The 18454-nt window shown below is 37.2% G+C and overlaps 1 protein-coding gene across 7 annotated transcripts in view; it reads right to left on the reverse strand.

Moving 5' to 3' along the window:
- Positions 1-18454, reverse strand: part of CTNND2 (catenin delta 2) — a 662788-nt gene that overhangs the window by 359578 nt on the left and 284756 nt on the right. The window lies entirely within an intron of this gene.

An 18454-nucleotide genomic window follows, 5' to 3' on the forward strand; every position in this document is an offset into this window, starting at 1 on the left:
CCTCTCTTCTTTTCCAAACTATTACCTAGTCTCACAGATAATTAGCTTGACATTTCCATCACAGTATTAACATGAGTCGCAGTCTGGGAAATAATAGTAAAGAAAAGAACACAAGCTGAGCGTGCAAAAAGCTGAGAGAAATATGGCTTGGAGAATAACTGTTGGAAGCGCATGTATGAAACATGAGGCCACAGGGGCCAGCTTACAATCAGTGAAATTCAGATCATGCTTAAGCTCCAGACAAGGTGACATCAGTCTGAAAAACGTGCTCATAATTACAGAGGGAGGAGGGGGAAAGGAGCATTGAGGTTTTACTACCTTTTTAAGGCATTGCTCAGATGAATACTGTATTCTGCAACTTAGGAATCCTTGGGTGTAAGAAGAAAAGGATTTATGAAGATATCTCACTGTTATTGTGTAGCAAATTAGGTACCTGGATAAGTACAATGCAGCACATAAACATGGATGGAAAGCAGAAGTATTTCAGGAAGCTTAAGAAATCATATCCAAACTGAGGGTATACACCTTGCAGTTGTTTATTACGATATGTAAGAGACATGAAGATTCACACTGAAAACCAGCAGGAGATCAGCTTCTATGACAAACTTTGACCTAAATCTCTTCCTCTACACTGTTCAGGTCCTATAACAATGTATGTATGCTTTTCTGCATTCATGACACACTTTAGGACTAGATGTGATTTATTAGAATACCAATTACAGATGGCACACAAGCCCCTTCTTTGAGTCCTACACCACCACCACCAATTCTTCACAGAACCTTTCATGTTCCTGGTAGCATTCTCACTAAATGAGTGCTAAAACTGCCAAGAGAACTTTAGCTGTTGACCGGCTGGTTTCATTGTCAGAGCTTTCATATTAGAACACAAGTATATGAGAGATCTTAGGTGGTCTTCATGTTATTTGAAATTTCAGCCCTTAGAATTGGATATGAATAGTAAAATTCAAAACAATGTGGAAGTCTCCATTCTAATTGATTTGGGAGAGGTACTAATGCTAGTCAGCAATTCAAGGTTTAAGACTACATCACACATGGACATGCAAAAGCCAATGAAAAACTGAAGAAAATACTGCAAAATGTTCAAGTTCCAGAAGTAATTTTAAAGAAGGTTGAGAATGAAATTGATTCATTTTGAGGGAAGCTGGAGGGGGTGAATGCACTTCACTTGTTTACTGAAATAAGAATACTTGTGTCTAATTTTCTGACAAGTAACATTTTATTTTGAGAACTAAGTACATCACTAAACATGATTACAATTACTGATCATCAGTGATTGATATATTACTGATCATGATTAAAACTACTATAAACAGTGATATATTTGCTAAAAGGGGAAAATGTTTGAGTAGCATGTCTTACCTCCTTTTTTATCTATGGTAAATAAACCTGCTGAATCAAATGAAAAGGAGCGTTTGTTGCTCAGTTTACAAAAAGATTTAAGATACTGGAATACAATACTCTGAGGAAGTGACTAGCAATCATAGCCGTATCAGATCATCTGATAAGCAACTATAATAGTACTAAATTGATGGAAGTTAGTAGTTACTTCAGTCAAATCACCATATTATATTATTTGTCCCAGAAACTATTACAATCAGTAGGATTTCCCACATATCCTCAGTAAAGGAAACTGTCCTCTAGACAACCACCAGTGAACTTTCCTAAGTAAAGGTAAATTGGATTATGCAGTCTCATTTGGGAGTAGCCCATTATATTTCCATAGTGAACAAATCAACAATGCTCCCCTGAGCCCCACTCCTCCAGCTCAATTATGTCAAATTAAAAAGCGGAAATCACACCATCAGACAAATCATCACCTAAAGCAATATGGGATCAAGAAGAAATTTCCTTTTCAAACACAGAACCCAGCTATGTGAGTTCTGTTTCTTCCATTTTCCTTTTCTGTCTTTTTTCCAGGGCAGCAAGAGAATGGGAATACTGCAGCAAGAAAAGCAGTATTATACAGTGCAACTTCACACTAGTACATACACCAGCAAGGCAGCTCTTTTGGTCAGATCACCTAAAGAAGCCCTCAGAGGTAAAGTGTGGTTGCACGCTGCTGCCTTTAAAGTTCTTGGAAAATGTTTTGAGGCCTTCAGATGCAGCTAAGGCCTCATTCCAGGTCATTTCTAGATGGATGGTAGAATTTCAGCAGTTGTTTACAGTTTGCCTTAGGCATGGCTTACATGTTTATATGAACATATGACGTTACAAATAATAATTACAAATAAAACTGCAGCCTAGCAGTTATTCCTGTAAGACTCTCTTGTTTCTGCCTTGGATTCTCCATTCCAAGGTCTCCCTGAGAACCTCCTGTTATATCAAAACACAAACATAACTTACTGAGACAATACAACCTTATGCAGGTCAGTATTTCCTGCATCCTTCAGTGAAACTGAAGAAGAACGCAATGCAGACTCCTGGCAGCTGCTTTATCAATTGAAAAGCCAGTTTAGGAGAAAAAATAGCTTAGGAGTTTCAGATTTAAACATAATAACAGTATTTTTGCAGAATTAGTTGGCTGTGGATAAATTTCTTACACAGTGGTCTACATTTGCTTTCTTATAGTAAGAGGATTAATTATATGTGATGGCTGTATTAATACCTTGTTTATATTATACAGCTGAGATCTACATAACTTGGTGGTAACTGCTACATCTTAAGAATATGCATGCCTGTATATTATGTATGCAACATGTGTTTTTCAGTCCAGTCACAATTCTACAACTTACATTCAATGACAAATACACCAGGAAAACACTGCTATATACCACACCAAGAACTCACACTCAATTAATTTTTCTCTTTCCTCAGGTTTCATAGCTGAATCAAAATAGATGCAAGACATCAAGCGCCACAGAGACTTAATTCAAAGCTATTGGGACAAAGCCTTTTGTAAGCGAGGAAGAAGTAGACAGAACTACATAAAAGCTTTATCTTGGCAATGTGCTTCCTCCTGTTAACTTTTCCCTTTCCTCACAAAGATATACGGAACAAACTGTAATACCATATGCACCTATCGAGCCCTGCCTTAGCATTCAGCTTGTACATGTCAAAGGTCAAGCTTATAATTGCAGTGAGAAACAGGAATGGTTACTGAAGTACTTTTACTGGTGACAGAACTTTTCAAAATATGCAACAGTCTACCTAAAGATGAAAAAAGTCATAGCACATCTTTTCTTTTGCGTTCTGTAAAACTTTGTGACTTTCTAGATTTTTCTTTAAGTTCTTCCCCTTTAATCACGGCAGGTATTTAACTGAGATAAATGGGCTTTGTATCCGTGACTCCAAATTAACAAGATCTCATTTTTTTGTAGCTAATTTGCTATTAAATTCAAACATTAACCATTTATGGGACACCATATGGAGAGTGACTATATACATATTACAGAAAACAAAAAGATTGACATGTATAAAATCAAATATCTTAATCTTCTTTATATCACATATAATTTTCTCTTCATAGCCCTAATATAACTTACATTTAAATTCTCAATTTTGTTCTGTAAACAAGCCCTGTAGGTGCAAGAGAGAGGATGGTAACTTCTTCAAACAACAGCAACAAATTAAATTGCATTAAAAGGAAAGGGATATTCTGGAAGTAAAATGCTGCCTGCAAGAAAAGTGCAAGTATATACAGTTCTCTCCATTCTTCATTGAGATTACGCTATCAAGATTTGTATTTTGTAATTAACTTCCACCATAGTTATTACGGATTTTTGGTAAGTAGCTCTAAAGAGTTTAAACAACTGATGAAATCCTTCCAACTTACTATTGTTCCCCATAAGGGTGACATACTTTTTTCTAAACTTGCAGTGAGGGAAGAATGAAGAAGAAATCCAATGTAAAGGACACTTAAGAACTCCACTACTCTAGAAAGAGAATGTACTACAGTTGATTCAACACATAAGAGGATGCTATTATGCTTTATTTATTTATTTATCTATCCATCTATTTAATTAATTAATTTTAGCATATGCCTGGCCAGAAATTCCAAAAAGTGCCCCAGAGACAAAAGAAAAGTGTTCCAATTCCTTAGGCATCCATTAAGCTTTTTCCTCTGATATGGCACAGTCTTGCTAATGTGAAGAATCCAGTGTAACTGGATTAATAAAATTTTCATATGCCTTGCAATTAAATAACTCATATTGAAGCTACATTGTGGATAAATGTATTTTCCACTGACTTTAGCACTAGTTTATGTTGGAGTTTCTTTAGCCTAGTGACATTTGAAAGCAGCAAGTTTTATTTCTGAGAGAAATTGCCTGAGCTTAGTCTATTATGATTTGACATTTACATCGCAGTCATAGCCTGCAGCTCCAGCCAAGATCAAATCCCCACTGTTCATGCACATGTAAATGTATGGTCCCTGCTCCAGAGAATTTAAATCTGAGGTCACCTGCTAAGCCAGCTACAGAAAACCAGAGAATCTAAATAACAAATTATAAATGTAGCCATTCAGACAACTGCAACCCTGAGGTTATTGTTACTGCCATAGAAAAGCCTGAAGGAGGATTTTTGCTCCCCATGGTGAACCTACCTTTTATATGCAGCCCACATAATCTGGGTAAATATGCTTTCTAAGATGGAAACCAAACAACACAGATTTGTTGTGTGGCCTAATATTGGAATACAGCAGTTTTTCTCATGCATGAACTTCATGCTATGATTCAGACCACTGAGAAAGGGTCATTAATTTAGAATTCAATTTATTTTACTTGTATATGAAAGGTTTGCATTACCGATATTGCTGAAGCTTCATTATGTTTGCTTTGATGAAGACATCCTTCTTGAAATGATAGGTTTTCATTTTCCATTTAAAAAATGCAGGACTTGCTAAGGCTGGACTTGGGCCTGGTTTTTGATTGTGCAATACAACTTAAGTGGATTTCTATTTTACCAAAACTGCACAATGTTTGAAGGGCTGTCTGGAAGCCGATGACTTTGATTTTCTCCTAATATCAAAGCAACTCAACAATGAGCTGCTTAGCTCTAGCTCTGTATTAGTTGCTTTTAGCCCCTTCTAAGATCCCTTTCTCATTTCCTACTACACAATAAGCCCACATGTATTAACGAATTAAATTCAAGTATGCATCAATAAATACATATCAAACACACAGCTGTCAATAATTAACTCTTTAAGTTACTTCATCTAGCCTAAAGTCTACTGCTTGATGTAATTGCACAGCCTGCCAATGAGTTGAAAGCACTTAGCATTCAAAGCTTAATTGTATCCTACTTGGGAAGCTCACACAGTGGGATGCTGATGATGTTTCACAACTTTCCCTCATTCTGTCTCCCATGCATAGGTGTCCTTTGCAAGAAATTCCCTGGTGTCAGATAAAACACCCCTAGGCTCTAACAGCATTACAGAGGTAGTACTTGCTCAATCAGCATAGCAGCAAATGTTGGTGACTCAGCCTGTTCTAATTCTGCAGCAACTGAAGACCCATCTTTTCTTAGCTGAGGTTTTCTTAAGCATATTAATAAAAATTTCTGCCATGTCAAACTGTTTATAAGCAAACTCTATTAACCCTACTGCTTGTTCTTTGGAAGCATATCTCATATAGAGGTTCTACAATATGTCTTTTCAACTGTGTTCTTCAAGACTGTTGGATTGCAACTGTATCCAGTATTTTCTTCTATAGTCAGCTTGCTGTTTACATATGGAAAGAAAGTGTTTTATTTTTTCTTTTAATTCTGCTAATCTTTTAATCTATTAATCTATTCTCAAATTACTTCTCTGAATACAAAGAAAAATCAAAATACTTTTTTTTAAGGCTGGAAAGTTCACACTTTAAATCTCCCCTTCTGACTAATTGTTTTCATATGCTGTATTTAACATTTCTTCATCAGTTCATATCAGACAGAGGAAAATGAAAAAGGTAGATATTTCACTCAAATATAATTTTGTAGGTTTTTGTAATTTTTTGGGGGGAAGGAATATGAATATTAGAATTGAATCATACTACCTATAAAGAGGTTAAAAGGTTTAAAGGACTAAAACCTTTGCACTGTAGTATTTATAATGCAAATTTACTCATTAGAATTTCAGGTTTTTTGATCTACATTTAAGTTTTCAGATGTTCTGTTAAACATGTTAAAAGAATGTGTTCTTATTAATTCAAAACTGAGTTAAATTCTTGAGTTAACTTTTACTGTTACACTCGGAATACTTTTTGCAATGCTATTTAAACTCCTTTACTGCATGACTGCATATCGTTGCTGTGAAGGACTTTATTGGTTTGTTGGACAATCTTGAAGTCCCATTAAAGATTATTCAGGATTTTGTTTCAGTAGTTATTTTTCCACCAGCGAACACAAACTATTTTGTTGCACCTTTCACCGATCTTGATTTGATCAATTTTATGCTTTCAGGACTTTGTTTCAAGTCATTTGCCAATTAAGATGCTCAAATACATACTTATTTATTAAAAGTGGGTGAATTTTCTGCTTAGTTAGCAATAGTGGATGAACCTATTATGAATACATAATGAATTAAAAAACTGGTTGAGACCGTAGCTATTATTATAATTTTCACTGATTTGGTTTATATTGAGACCCATATTATTGATAGTGGAATCCTTTGAACTCTGAGGTTTATGGAGAAACTGAGATGCTATTTTCAAGTTAGTGAAGCTTTGGAAAGCTCTTAGGCTTCGTGGTGAATTTAAAATCTATATTACTGTCACAAAGCTCTTGCTCCTGTATGGTCTGAATACATTTCAAGCACAGCCACTAACAGAATTACTATCTCTGTTCCTGGCCTTGCCTTCAGACAGGCCTGATAACCACCATTTAGGTAAACACCTTCTAGTGTTCTCTCACTTGTCTTTATCTGTGAACGTCTGGACTGTGAACCCCTTCAGAAGGTTCAAATTCTCCTGCAGCTTCCACTTCATTAATGACAGCACCCTCCCACTCACAAAACAGGGAAGGGAAACATCAAGAGGAAACTGAAAGAAAAGACACCGCTTTAGCCCGCTGCAAACAATTCTGTTCTGCAAATTTTGGCCTTTTTGAATGCAGAAAACTCAGAAGGTGGTGAATAAGGAAAATAGGGTTGCTCACATCAGCTGGCCTCCTTCCTCCCTACTGTGATTTTACTCCACTGAACTCTGCAGACATACCCACAGCAGTGTTAAGCCTCAGTCATCCTTCTTTAGTGTTGTCACTTACGAATATTGATTGCATAACGAAGCCTTTTGCTTCATTTTCTGCTTCAGTTTTTGAGAATGTATAATGCCTATAATATCTGCTGGGATTTTTTTTTCCAACTAGATGCTGCTAATTAAGTCTTCTGTTACCATGGCTGGTCAATTTACGGGCTGCCCAGACATTTCAAAACCACAAAATGACTTGCCGTCCATGCCCAGTCTCCTCCAGGACATCCTCCTACCCTGCCCATGGTCCAGGACCCCACGTCAGCCCCTACCGAGTGATGCAGCAGCAGGGCTGGTCTCCAGCTCCCCACAGCCCTGCCTGCTGAGCCATGGGCCTGTCCGTGTCCCTAGCAAGGTGCCCGGTGCCTGGCTCTGGGAGTGCCCTGGTACCCCCAGCTGCCCTGCTTGATCCAGCGACTTCTAAGTTTGACACCAGCTCTAACTCACAGCCTTTTTTGCTGTCATCAGTGCAAAAGCCAAGCCTGCAATAAGAAACTCGTGGGCAATATGACCCTTTATGGTCTGTGTCAATGAAAATATCAGTTACGCTGTGAGGCACAGACAATAGTGAACCATTATTTAACAAAAAGAACCCAAAACTTATTGATTTAGATGTTTTGCCTTGGGTAACACTCACATGAGAGAGATCCAGATCTGAGTGGCAACAGGACCCTCCTCTGCAAGTGTCCCTGCAGTGGTGTCTTCACTGGTTTGAGCAAGGCTCCCCAAATGGTTCTGTTGGATTCTCACTATTCATCTAGCCCCTCAACCTGTGTGATCACTCCAGCGCAAAATCTCCTAAATATCTTATCTTTGTACAAAAGACTTACTGGCATGATCATTTCTGCACCTGAAGAAATGGTTTCCACCGACTATTTAAAATTACCAGTGTGCAGTTTGGCAAATTTGACCATAGGAGCGGCCTGATAAGAGTAGCTGCAAAGAGAAGTGTTGAAATAACATGACTCTAATTCTAAATATGGCTAATGAATAGGTTTATATATTTTCCAAGTAAGAAAAAAAAAACCCAAGTGCTTATTTTAAAATAATGATGGTCTATTCCACTCAGCAGCACTGCTGTAAGACCAAGTCAGGTGAGTAGTAAAAGATCAATAATGCCATAAATAAGCACATTTTCTCATGAAAATACTAATTTCTTAGTAGAGACACAGCAAGGTATTTTATTAAATAATGCCAAAAGAAAATGTTCAGGCCCATGAACTTTCATCTTTTTTTCTGAATGTTTAGGTGCACATAGATATGTAATTCTCATAACATCACTCAGAATAAGAAGCTTTATGTAGTCTATCTTGGTAAGAGCAAAGGCGGTAAAAAATTAATCACAACCCCCAAAAATCAAAGATAAAGCAGCATATCAGTTGTTTATTCTTCTTGCAAAAATGACAGTAAGAGGTGATCTGAAAGTTAGTTTGCTAGAACTAGATGTTGATTCTAAGAGGTTCAAGTTAAATTTTCGTGCTTTTCGACATGACGGAATCTGACACTGATGCCATATATATATATATATATATAATCACAGAATCACAGAATATTTTGGGTTGGAGGGGACCTTTAAAGGCCATCTCGCCAAATCTCCCTGCAGCAATCAGGGACAGCTTCAAATAGATCAGGTTGCTTAGACTCCTGTCCAATCTGACCTTGAATGTCTCCAGGGATGGGGCTTCTACCACCACTCTGGGAAACCTGTTCCAGTATTCCACCACCCTCACTGGAAAACAGAATCTTTCTTACATCCAGTCTGAATCTACCCTCTTCTAATTCTATTGACCTCTTTAAACACAAAACAAAAAATGCTAATATTTATATGCAAAATATCAAACCTCACATTATCACTAACTTTTTCATTTAATATTCAAATACTTAATTTGTAGCTTGATTTATCTCATTTTTGTTCTGTCATTCTTTGCAGACGTCTACTACTTGCTAAAAGAATAACTTCAAAATGCAGTATGAAGAGAAAATTACTTAATTTTAAGTTTTTGAGTCTTTGTATGTGCCTAGCGATATAACACGACCATTACATTTGTAAGAAACACAGTAATCTTACACAGCCTATGGACAATTACTAAAAACGCTAACAATCTCTTGACAATGCTAAAAATTCTTTGATGGCTATATCCCTTTGCGGTTTCCTTTTGATTAAATTGAAGTGATCAATGTTCACTTCAGAGAGGTAGAAGGCATTTAAAAACACTGGTAAAGAAACCACTAGACACAGACAGTTCAGTGTCCTATATTCTAAACCACCTTGCCTGGTGAGGAACAAAATGTTTTATGGAGTAAAAACAGAATAGAAATAATTGCAGGGCAGCAAAGCAAGTGATGAAGCTAGATTGCTCAGTCACACTGATCAAAGCAGCTCTGTGGCATTTAAATATTCACCGGAGTGCCTATGTCTGCGAGGCTTTTCCTGCTGCAGAGATGATACAGCATTATGCAAATTTGCAGTGGTAAAAGACAATTTCCATTACCAGCAAGGCTGCAATTTTAATAGGACTTTTGTTAAGAAAGACCTATTCACCAAATGGTGAAAGTGTGCACCAGGAAGGAAGGCAGAAGTTCAATAGTGTTATTGACAGCTGTACCACCTAGTGCAGAGTGCACACACACAAAATTTAAAAGCAGTGCTGCCATCTCTTGGCTGAGTTTTGCTGCAGTAAACACGTACTGTATTTGCTACATATATTAAAATAAAAAAAACAAACCCTCCAGAAATGACTGTCACAACATGACTTTGTTCAGCAATGTCCAAACTAAAGGGTATGAAAGGTTAGCATGTGAATATTTCAGTAAGTGGGGCTACAGATTAAGCTCATGTCTCCCTATCGGCCGTATAAGAGACACCTAGAAAGTGCTGGTTTTTTCCCTCTCTCGCTTCTTGGCTTTGGGGTAATTTTACTTCCTGAAAAAAGACCACACTTGGAGTAGACAGGAGGGAAATGTCTCAGAGAACATTTAGGAAGTTATCTGTTAAATTCTAAGCCCAAACAGGTATGAGTCCTGCAGGGAAGATCTCTGCTGGGACTCAGGATTTTTACTCCAGATAATAAGTGTGTTTTACTTTTAAATTTAAGAAAAAAATCTGTATATGCAGATGTATTTATATATATATAGGAATGTATAGGCACTATAGTTGCTCTATTACAGAGGAATAAAAATCAATTTGATCACGACTGCACAGATGTTGGATCCTGTTCTTCTGGCAGAATCCAAAAGGCAACTTTCCAATGAACTGCCAGAATTAGAGCCCTGTCTTCCCTTTCCTTCTAGATTTCAACCTGCCAATATGCAAGCAAGTGTTGTATTATATTTCCTTCCATAGGAAAATTATAATAAATCAAGGTGCAAAAGAAACCCTCCTTCTGCCTCTCCTACAAATTACCGCTCCAAATATTCTTAAAATAGACACCTATTGCTGGGCCCCTATTCACCTAAGCTTTTGCTTGGATATAAAGTTTTAAGACACCTTAAAGTGTCCTGTCTAAACTGCTTTTTAAGACACTCCAAATAAATGGAACTTGTATATACAACACCCCCGTTTAATATTTTCTCAATTCTGGCCTCTCATATGATCTTAGCTGTAAAGCTAAAACGTGACTCAGTCACTGATCTGACCTAAAAACCTGGTTAAAATGTTTTCAAGAGCAAATTCATTAGAGCAAATTCATTCCACGCAGCTCAGTACCAGAGCATCTTTCTTCTACTCCTATGGTAGAAGTTCACGAAGGTGCTTCATTAGCTACTTGCTGTTACCTTTGTGGGGCTCGTCCTTGCTTATCATGGAATTTTACAGAAATTAAGGTTGGAAAGGACCTCTGGAGATCATTTAGACCAACTCTCTGCTCACAGCTGGTCCAATTAGATCAGGTTGCTCAGGACTGTGTTCAGGTGAGGACTTGTTATCTCTGACGATAGAGATTCCACAACCAAACTGTGCAACTGTTCCTGAGCTTGACCACTGTTGTCGTGCAAATAAAAAATGCCCTGGTACTTAATCAGAATTGCCTCAGTTGCAGATTTGTCCATTGCCTTTCATTCTGTCACTGCTGGCTGGTTCATGTCCCACTTTCCATCTCCTGAACTGCTTCCTACCCAAGCCGCCCCAGCCTGTACTGTCAGATGTTATTCCGTTTCAGATGTAGGACTTAAACTGCGTGCAAAATTGGAAGAACTGCAGGACATAAAGGACAATTGTCACAAATGATTAAATGAAGTACAGGGTGGAAAGGTAATAATGAAACATATTCTTTCCATTGAGTACCCATCTCTAGCTTTTTTTCTTTTACAGCAGCTATTCAGCATCTCGGTTCTTTTTAACCTAGGGTGGAGGTGCAGGATGGGAGAGGCATCAGATTATCAATTATCTGATGTAGCATGACAGCAGAGAAATGAATCACAATTTATAATACAACTCTGCCACAGCTTACTACTGCTTTGTTTCTGCATGGATAACTCATGACTTCTCAGCTGCCTTTAGATTTGCATATATGTCACACAGGTAAACACTCAATAGTACTGGAGCCCATCTGTATGCAGTAAGGGAAGAAAAGGAGAAAACAGAGAAGCCTAAATACAGAAGGGACACACTCCACCATAACTAACAGAAATTAAAATCTGTTCTTGATCAAACTAAGACATTCTGACTATAGCTGCAAACATAGGCTAGCAATTAATATGTCAGGTACCAGAGGAGCAGAAAAGAAATGCTCTGGTACTGAGCTGCGTGGAAACAAACCCCAAAATTTCAGTACACTGTCCAAACTTAACTGATTTTAAGTCTTTATTTCAATATAAGGAAATTCTGGGGGTTTCATCAGTGTTGATACATTCAGGCAATGCAATTGGTACACAAAGTCATTTATCTTTCTTCTCTCTTTCAAAATCTCAGATTTTTTTATCTATGTGGATGTAAACAAAGGTTGCCTTTACATGAAGAAACTCATACTTAAAGCATTAATGAATACACCCACCTACTAAGCTAAGGTTTTGACCTGACAAGTCCAAAATAAGAAAGGATACTTAAATCCAAAATTTGATTAACTATTTAAAACCTGAGAAGTTGCAATGTGTTATAGTTTGAGCTTAGTTGAGCTACTGTTTGGGCTGGGCTGGGGCTAAACTGTGACACAATGGAATCAAGAACCAGTAGAAGATACTATTCTGAATCTACTTTCCAAATGCTATTGAATTAAATGATAAGTAAAAATGATAAGTGACCCTTGTTCAGATTATATTGAGTAGTCACAAATATGACAAGATAAACAGATAAGCTGTAGAAGATGTAACGTTATGTTATGTTATGTTATATGTTATGTTATTATACAGATTTACTTCTAGGTGACCATTAAGAAGAACACATAAACAGCTTTTCTACTCAATATAAAAATCTTGGTTAGGAGAACTCTTTAAAATAATTTTAATAGAAACCATGAGTAATGCTTTTTATGATACTATATGCTTGTTGCAATATTCCATCATATAATTCAAGCACTATTTGCATTTAAAATAAGCATTTCAAGTTAACAAGTGCCACCCAAATGGCATAGTGTTGTAGTAAGGAAGTCATCAGATATAACAGCTGGGAATGTCCAGCCTGAAGAAGAGAAGGTCAGGGGACTCTTATTAATGTCTATAAATACCCGAAGAGAGGGTGCAAAGAAGATGGAGCCAGGCTCTTTTCAGAGGTGCTCAGGACAGAACAAGAGCCAATGAGCCAAAATGAAACATATGAGGTTCACTCTGAACATCATGAGACACTTTTTTTACTGTGAAGGTGACCAAGCAGTGGCACGGGTTGCCCAGGGAGGCTGTGGCGTCTCCATCCTTGGAGATACTCAAGAGTCTTCTGGACATGGTTATGGGCAAGTGGCTGTAGGTGGCTCTGCTTGAGAGGTCCCTTCCACTCAGCCACTCTGTGCTATCAATTAGGCAAAAGGATGATTTGCACATACTATGCATCAGTATCATAGTACCAAAAGCAATATATATAATACCTGTGTTTATATATATACACACACACCCCTCTGTATATATAAAACTAATACCTGTATTAACCACAGGGAGCTGATGACAATATGTAACCATCAAAACATATCAAGACATTCTCAAAGCTGTAAAGCATCATTTCTGTATAACAGTTATTTTTGTAGCTTTCCAGGGCATTACATTAATCATAATAACATTTGGGTCATAAATTAATCACTTTTCTGCAGACAAGAGACTATATTAAAAGGAATGGTAATTATGACAGTGTTTTATGTACTATTGACATTCCACAAGTATATAATCTATTATAACTATGTTTTTTTATAAGACTATCAGTCTTAGGCAATGCTTTTGTCTAGTATTGCTCTAGTTTATCTAACCCTGGTAGTTTATCTGATGGAACCAACAGTAACCTGGAACTAAGTTTTCTTCTTACTTTTGATGAGACATCTCTACTGTCATCAGTGTGGTGATATACAGTCAGCATTGTGACTGATGGTCATAATACGAAATTATCAGTGTCCTATTGCTGTCACTTTCTTTACAAAATACGCCAGACAGCAGAATTTGCCCAGCTGATGACCACCCATACAATGTTTGATACATAGCATCTAAATAATAATGATCCTCTAAGGACATGTTTCTTATTACTGAGACACTAGAAAGGAAAATTTTCCAATGTCGCCGAGTCCAGAAATGTGAACAGGTAGAAATATATAGTGATCTAATGCTGCATTTCTGATAGCGGATTCTCCCTCTCTGAAAATTAATGGATGCAATACTGAAAAGTGCCCTGAAACTCTTCAGAAAAGGTTTCTCAAGGCTTCATTCATGGATGCCCATTTTATGGGCGGGACAGTGTGCCAAAGGGAAGCAACATCCACCTGTGATCTAATAGTGTCAATTTTTTTTCAGTACCAACACTACTGGCTTCCCAGGCTGCAATACGGGAACACTTCACAGTAATTATTACTTAATACTTTCACTGAATCTCATTTTTCTGTAATATATTATTGTTAAGAATTTTCTTGGGAATCATACTGATATTATTTCCTGTTTCTACTTAGAAAAATGTGGACAGCCCCTAACTCAAGGGGCAGTTTCAGAAGCTACATATTCACATTTATTTCTTTAACAGAAATAAAAATACAGGTTGAGGGCAAAACTGTTGACTGGGAGAAAAAAAAAAAAAGGAGTATCTCTTTTACTGTCATTTCGTTCATGAAAGGTACTACCTAACTGCTCTTTGCTAAAATACATTCGTGGTTTTCTCATCTTATACTTAAACTAAGACTGCCTGGCACAATGTATAAAGTTCACTTAATGATGGTTTTGTCCTCTATAAGCTCAGAGAGAATATTACTCTTCCTATATAAAGACATCAATAGCTTTGAGTTTAAAGGTTTAAAGACTACAGTCCTTTTATCATCCATGAAGTGGCCAGTAATAATGGCTTAGCTGCTGAAATTATTAACACATATGAGAGAAGACGGAGAATGTTATCCTCAGAAAAAACTTCCTTAGTGAAGCCGACTTCTCACCTTAAATTAAAAAATTTCCTATTTTAGAAACCCAGCATGCCTTCCAGGATTCGACACAGCTCTTTGGCTATTCTGTACACCCCGTGTCCACAGACAGGCTCTGGAGTCTCTGCATCCTCCAAACGTCATGACTTCAATAAAGCCAGGGAGTACGAGGTCCAACACAAACCCCCCTCCCCCGAGACTAACCTGATAGCTCAGGAACCAAGGGTGGGAGGGGAGAGACAAAGAGATGGTTATGGAACATGTTCTAACCTGTCACAGTGAGCCCTTCACTCAGTATGAGTGGCCATGTGTTCAGATAGAAACATTTTCTTGTCCTTGCTTGGAAAATACTGGTGTGCAAGACTAAACAGTGAGCTAACACCAAGTTTCTTGTGAAACTGAATAAATCTGCAATGCAAACTTTTCAATAATTGACTGATGCTTATGATGAAGAGATCCTAAAGATCAAGTCGGTTCTCAAAGGAACCCATTTTTTGTCAGCAGAAGATGTGAAAGCAAAAACAATGGAAATCCTCAACAGCCCTTCAGAAAATGATCTGCAGAATTGCTTTGAATGTTGGCAGTATCATATGTAGCTGTGTGTCAACTGAGAAGGGATCTATTTTGAAGGTGATCGTAGGTGATTTTCTTAATTTGTTAAACAAAAGGAGTTACAGGCACAGTCTCAGGGTGTTTTTTTTTGTGTCGGACCTTGTATGTTCTTCCTAACTGTCTCACAAGAGTTTCCTTAAAAAGAAATCAGCTACCGTGGAGACATCCACAGAAAAGGAAAATCTATCAATATTCTGTCACTTTCTTTCAAATCACTGTTACAAGGCTAATACACAGTGGTACATTTTGTAGTATTTATTCCTATCCCCTTCTCTGTATTGCCCACAAATGAGTTCCCCAGCTATAATAAAGATAAAAACCAAGATGTGCTCTTAAGAATTCCAAAATGAAATAATCTGTTGGAAAAAAATGTTATTTTCTTTTATTTCTAGTGTTAACCCATTGCAATGTAGCATTTGAGGTCAATTCACTTTCCTAGAATATCTAGGAGGGACGTTGCAGTGTTAGGAACCTTTTACAGACGAGGTGCCACAGGCTCACCATCTTTAAGGGTGAGATTTAAGCTCAAGAACTTATGTTATCCACAGTTGTGATAAGGATAAAAGTAAACTTCCTAACACCTAAGTAGCAGTCCTCTCTGATAGTTGCTCCATGACATATTTTCTCCTAGGGCCACATTTGAAAAAAGATTGAGCCTGTCTCAGGTAAAGTTGTTACCTGGAAGCAGTAGAAAACCTCAAAGGAGGGAACAGAAAACATTTTCAGGAATGTGACTGAGGCCCGCTTTACTGAAACATGTGCCTCCATCCTACCGGACAGAGAGAAGTGTTGGCCATGAATGTGGCAAAGATTTTGACATACTTCTGCATTTTCACTGGTTTTACTCTACGACTGTCTTATCCTACTTCCCTACTGTACTAATACCGTACGATATGAACTGGTAGCCAAGGTAGCACCAAGAATAGTTGGGTTTTTTGCTGAGGAACTGGAAAGTGAAATGGTCACTTCAGGTACACTTAAAGTACAAGATATCTACAGCTAGAGGCTGTCCTATCAGAAGCTAAGGATCAGTTTGAAGAGTCTGAAACTATAATTTCTTTAAAAGAGATTGTTCAACCATGACAATACCAGGTGAAAGATGAGACCTGAAGCAATATGTAATTCAAAACACAGCAAAAAACCCCACAATAGTTGAACTACGGCTGTCTGACAACTCAGATCTATCACCAGACTGACCACATAATCAATGGAGAAATAAAATTCTGAGATAACCATTAACAAGAAAGGGTTAAAAGACTCTCCAGACTGGTATGGTTTCCTAGATGCAACTAAACATTAACATTATTACACACTAACCTATGTAGAGGAAAGGCCTCACGATAGATTTGCATCATGCATTGTGCCAGGAACTATTACATCTTGCATGTCTTTAAAATGTATTGTAATTAAATAAATCTTCAGACTTTTCTAAAACTCTAAAGGGCACATATATATTTATCTACAGTGGACCTACAATGAGACTGAAGGTTTCTTTAAAAAAAACACTTCAATTTCTATTTTTAATAAATCATTTTTCTTACGAAATTCATTAGTAGCAACTTACCCCTTACTACTTAGGCACCACTCTGGACTATGTCAGATGCTTCTGCTGTTTATTAGGCATCAACTGACCTTGAGATAACACCCTCCTCAGAAATAATTTCAGTGAATGAAATTATGCTTAGCAATACATGCAAGACCTAGACAGTTCTGCTGAGAGAGTATACAGCTTAATAGAGGTCCAGGTTTGGGGAATTGCATTACTGCCTGCATCAGCCTAAATGATTCTACAACAACTATCTCACGTTGACACAGCTTGCAGATTTATCACTGTGTAGTGAAGAGCCAGTCTTATCACAGCTCATCCACTATCAAGTGTTTGGAAAAGATAAGAATTCATTTGCATTTTTAATGACAGCTCAATGTCTTGACTTCTTTTCAGATGCTACATTGGCAAACACGAATTATAGCTGCAAACATTCACTTGCTCAAGGCTTACTAAAGATATTTTGGGGATATATTTCTTTAATAAAGATCAAGTACTTATATGGCACCAGTTGACAGAGGTGAGTAATTACGTAGTATTTAAAGTTACATTAATTCTTTGATAAAGTATTTTAATATATCATACTAACTCCCAGATCACAGATGTCAAGCTTCATTTGCATTTTAAGACCACCGTTCCAATAACAGATATCATTAAAAAGAGTTGTCAACTGATAGCCACAACACAGAAATTAATTTTCTGCATCCCTTCTTTTCTTCCTTCTTCTGCCCTCATCAGGAAAATATATATGGAAGACTGAAGTATTCAACACTCATTTGCCAAATTACCTAGTTCTTAATGATAGCCACAGGCTGGATTGGGCAGACTTTTATATGGCTATCTGCATTGCTTAGTTTTAAGATACCCCTCATTTGATCCTGTGTCCTTGTTCAAAAGAAGTATAATAAAATGAATATATGACACCCTAATAGAAAAACATTCACAAAAAGACGATCTAAGATACTGTGAATGACCTATGCACTACACATTTGCCTTTAATTTCTCATATATAAACTTCAGAATATTATTTTCTTACTACAAAGGTACCTTAAGAAAGTATGTGAATCTCCTCAAAAGCTAAGCCGAGATGAAGAAGAATTAGTAAAGATAAGATACTTTCAAGGTGTTTTATGTTAATTAAACATTTTGTTCTAATACATTTCCAGGAACGCACAGAGCTTATGTGATTTCTTCAGTCTGTACTTATAGTTGTACACATCCTCAATTAAACACTAGTCACTCATGTTGAAGTGACTTACACTGTGTGACTATGGAACATTAACCATCCCTGCTATAATTGCAAGTGATAAACAAGCCAGCACATCTTTTGAAGGATTTGTTAAGGAATGGTGGATAAAGGCAATTATTTAAATTCCACACTGAGATACACTATATGCCATTTCACTAAATATTTCTATTTAAATCGCTGAAATATCTTGTATCATCATGTGCATTTTACAGCATCAATTTCAAAAGTGCAACAACAAATTCCTGGAGGAGCTTCCATGAAAACATCAGCAGCAGAAGAGGGAGGTTGTACAGCACTCTTTCCACATAGTTAACTTATTTACAATTCTGTT

The sequence above is a fragment of the Cuculus canorus genome, chromosome 2 (assembly GCF_017976375.1).
Source record: "Cuculus canorus isolate bCucCan1 chromosome 2, bCucCan1.pri, whole genome shotgun sequence".
Lineage (NCBI taxonomy): Eukaryota > Metazoa > Chordata > Aves > Cuculiformes > Cuculidae > Cuculus > Cuculus canorus.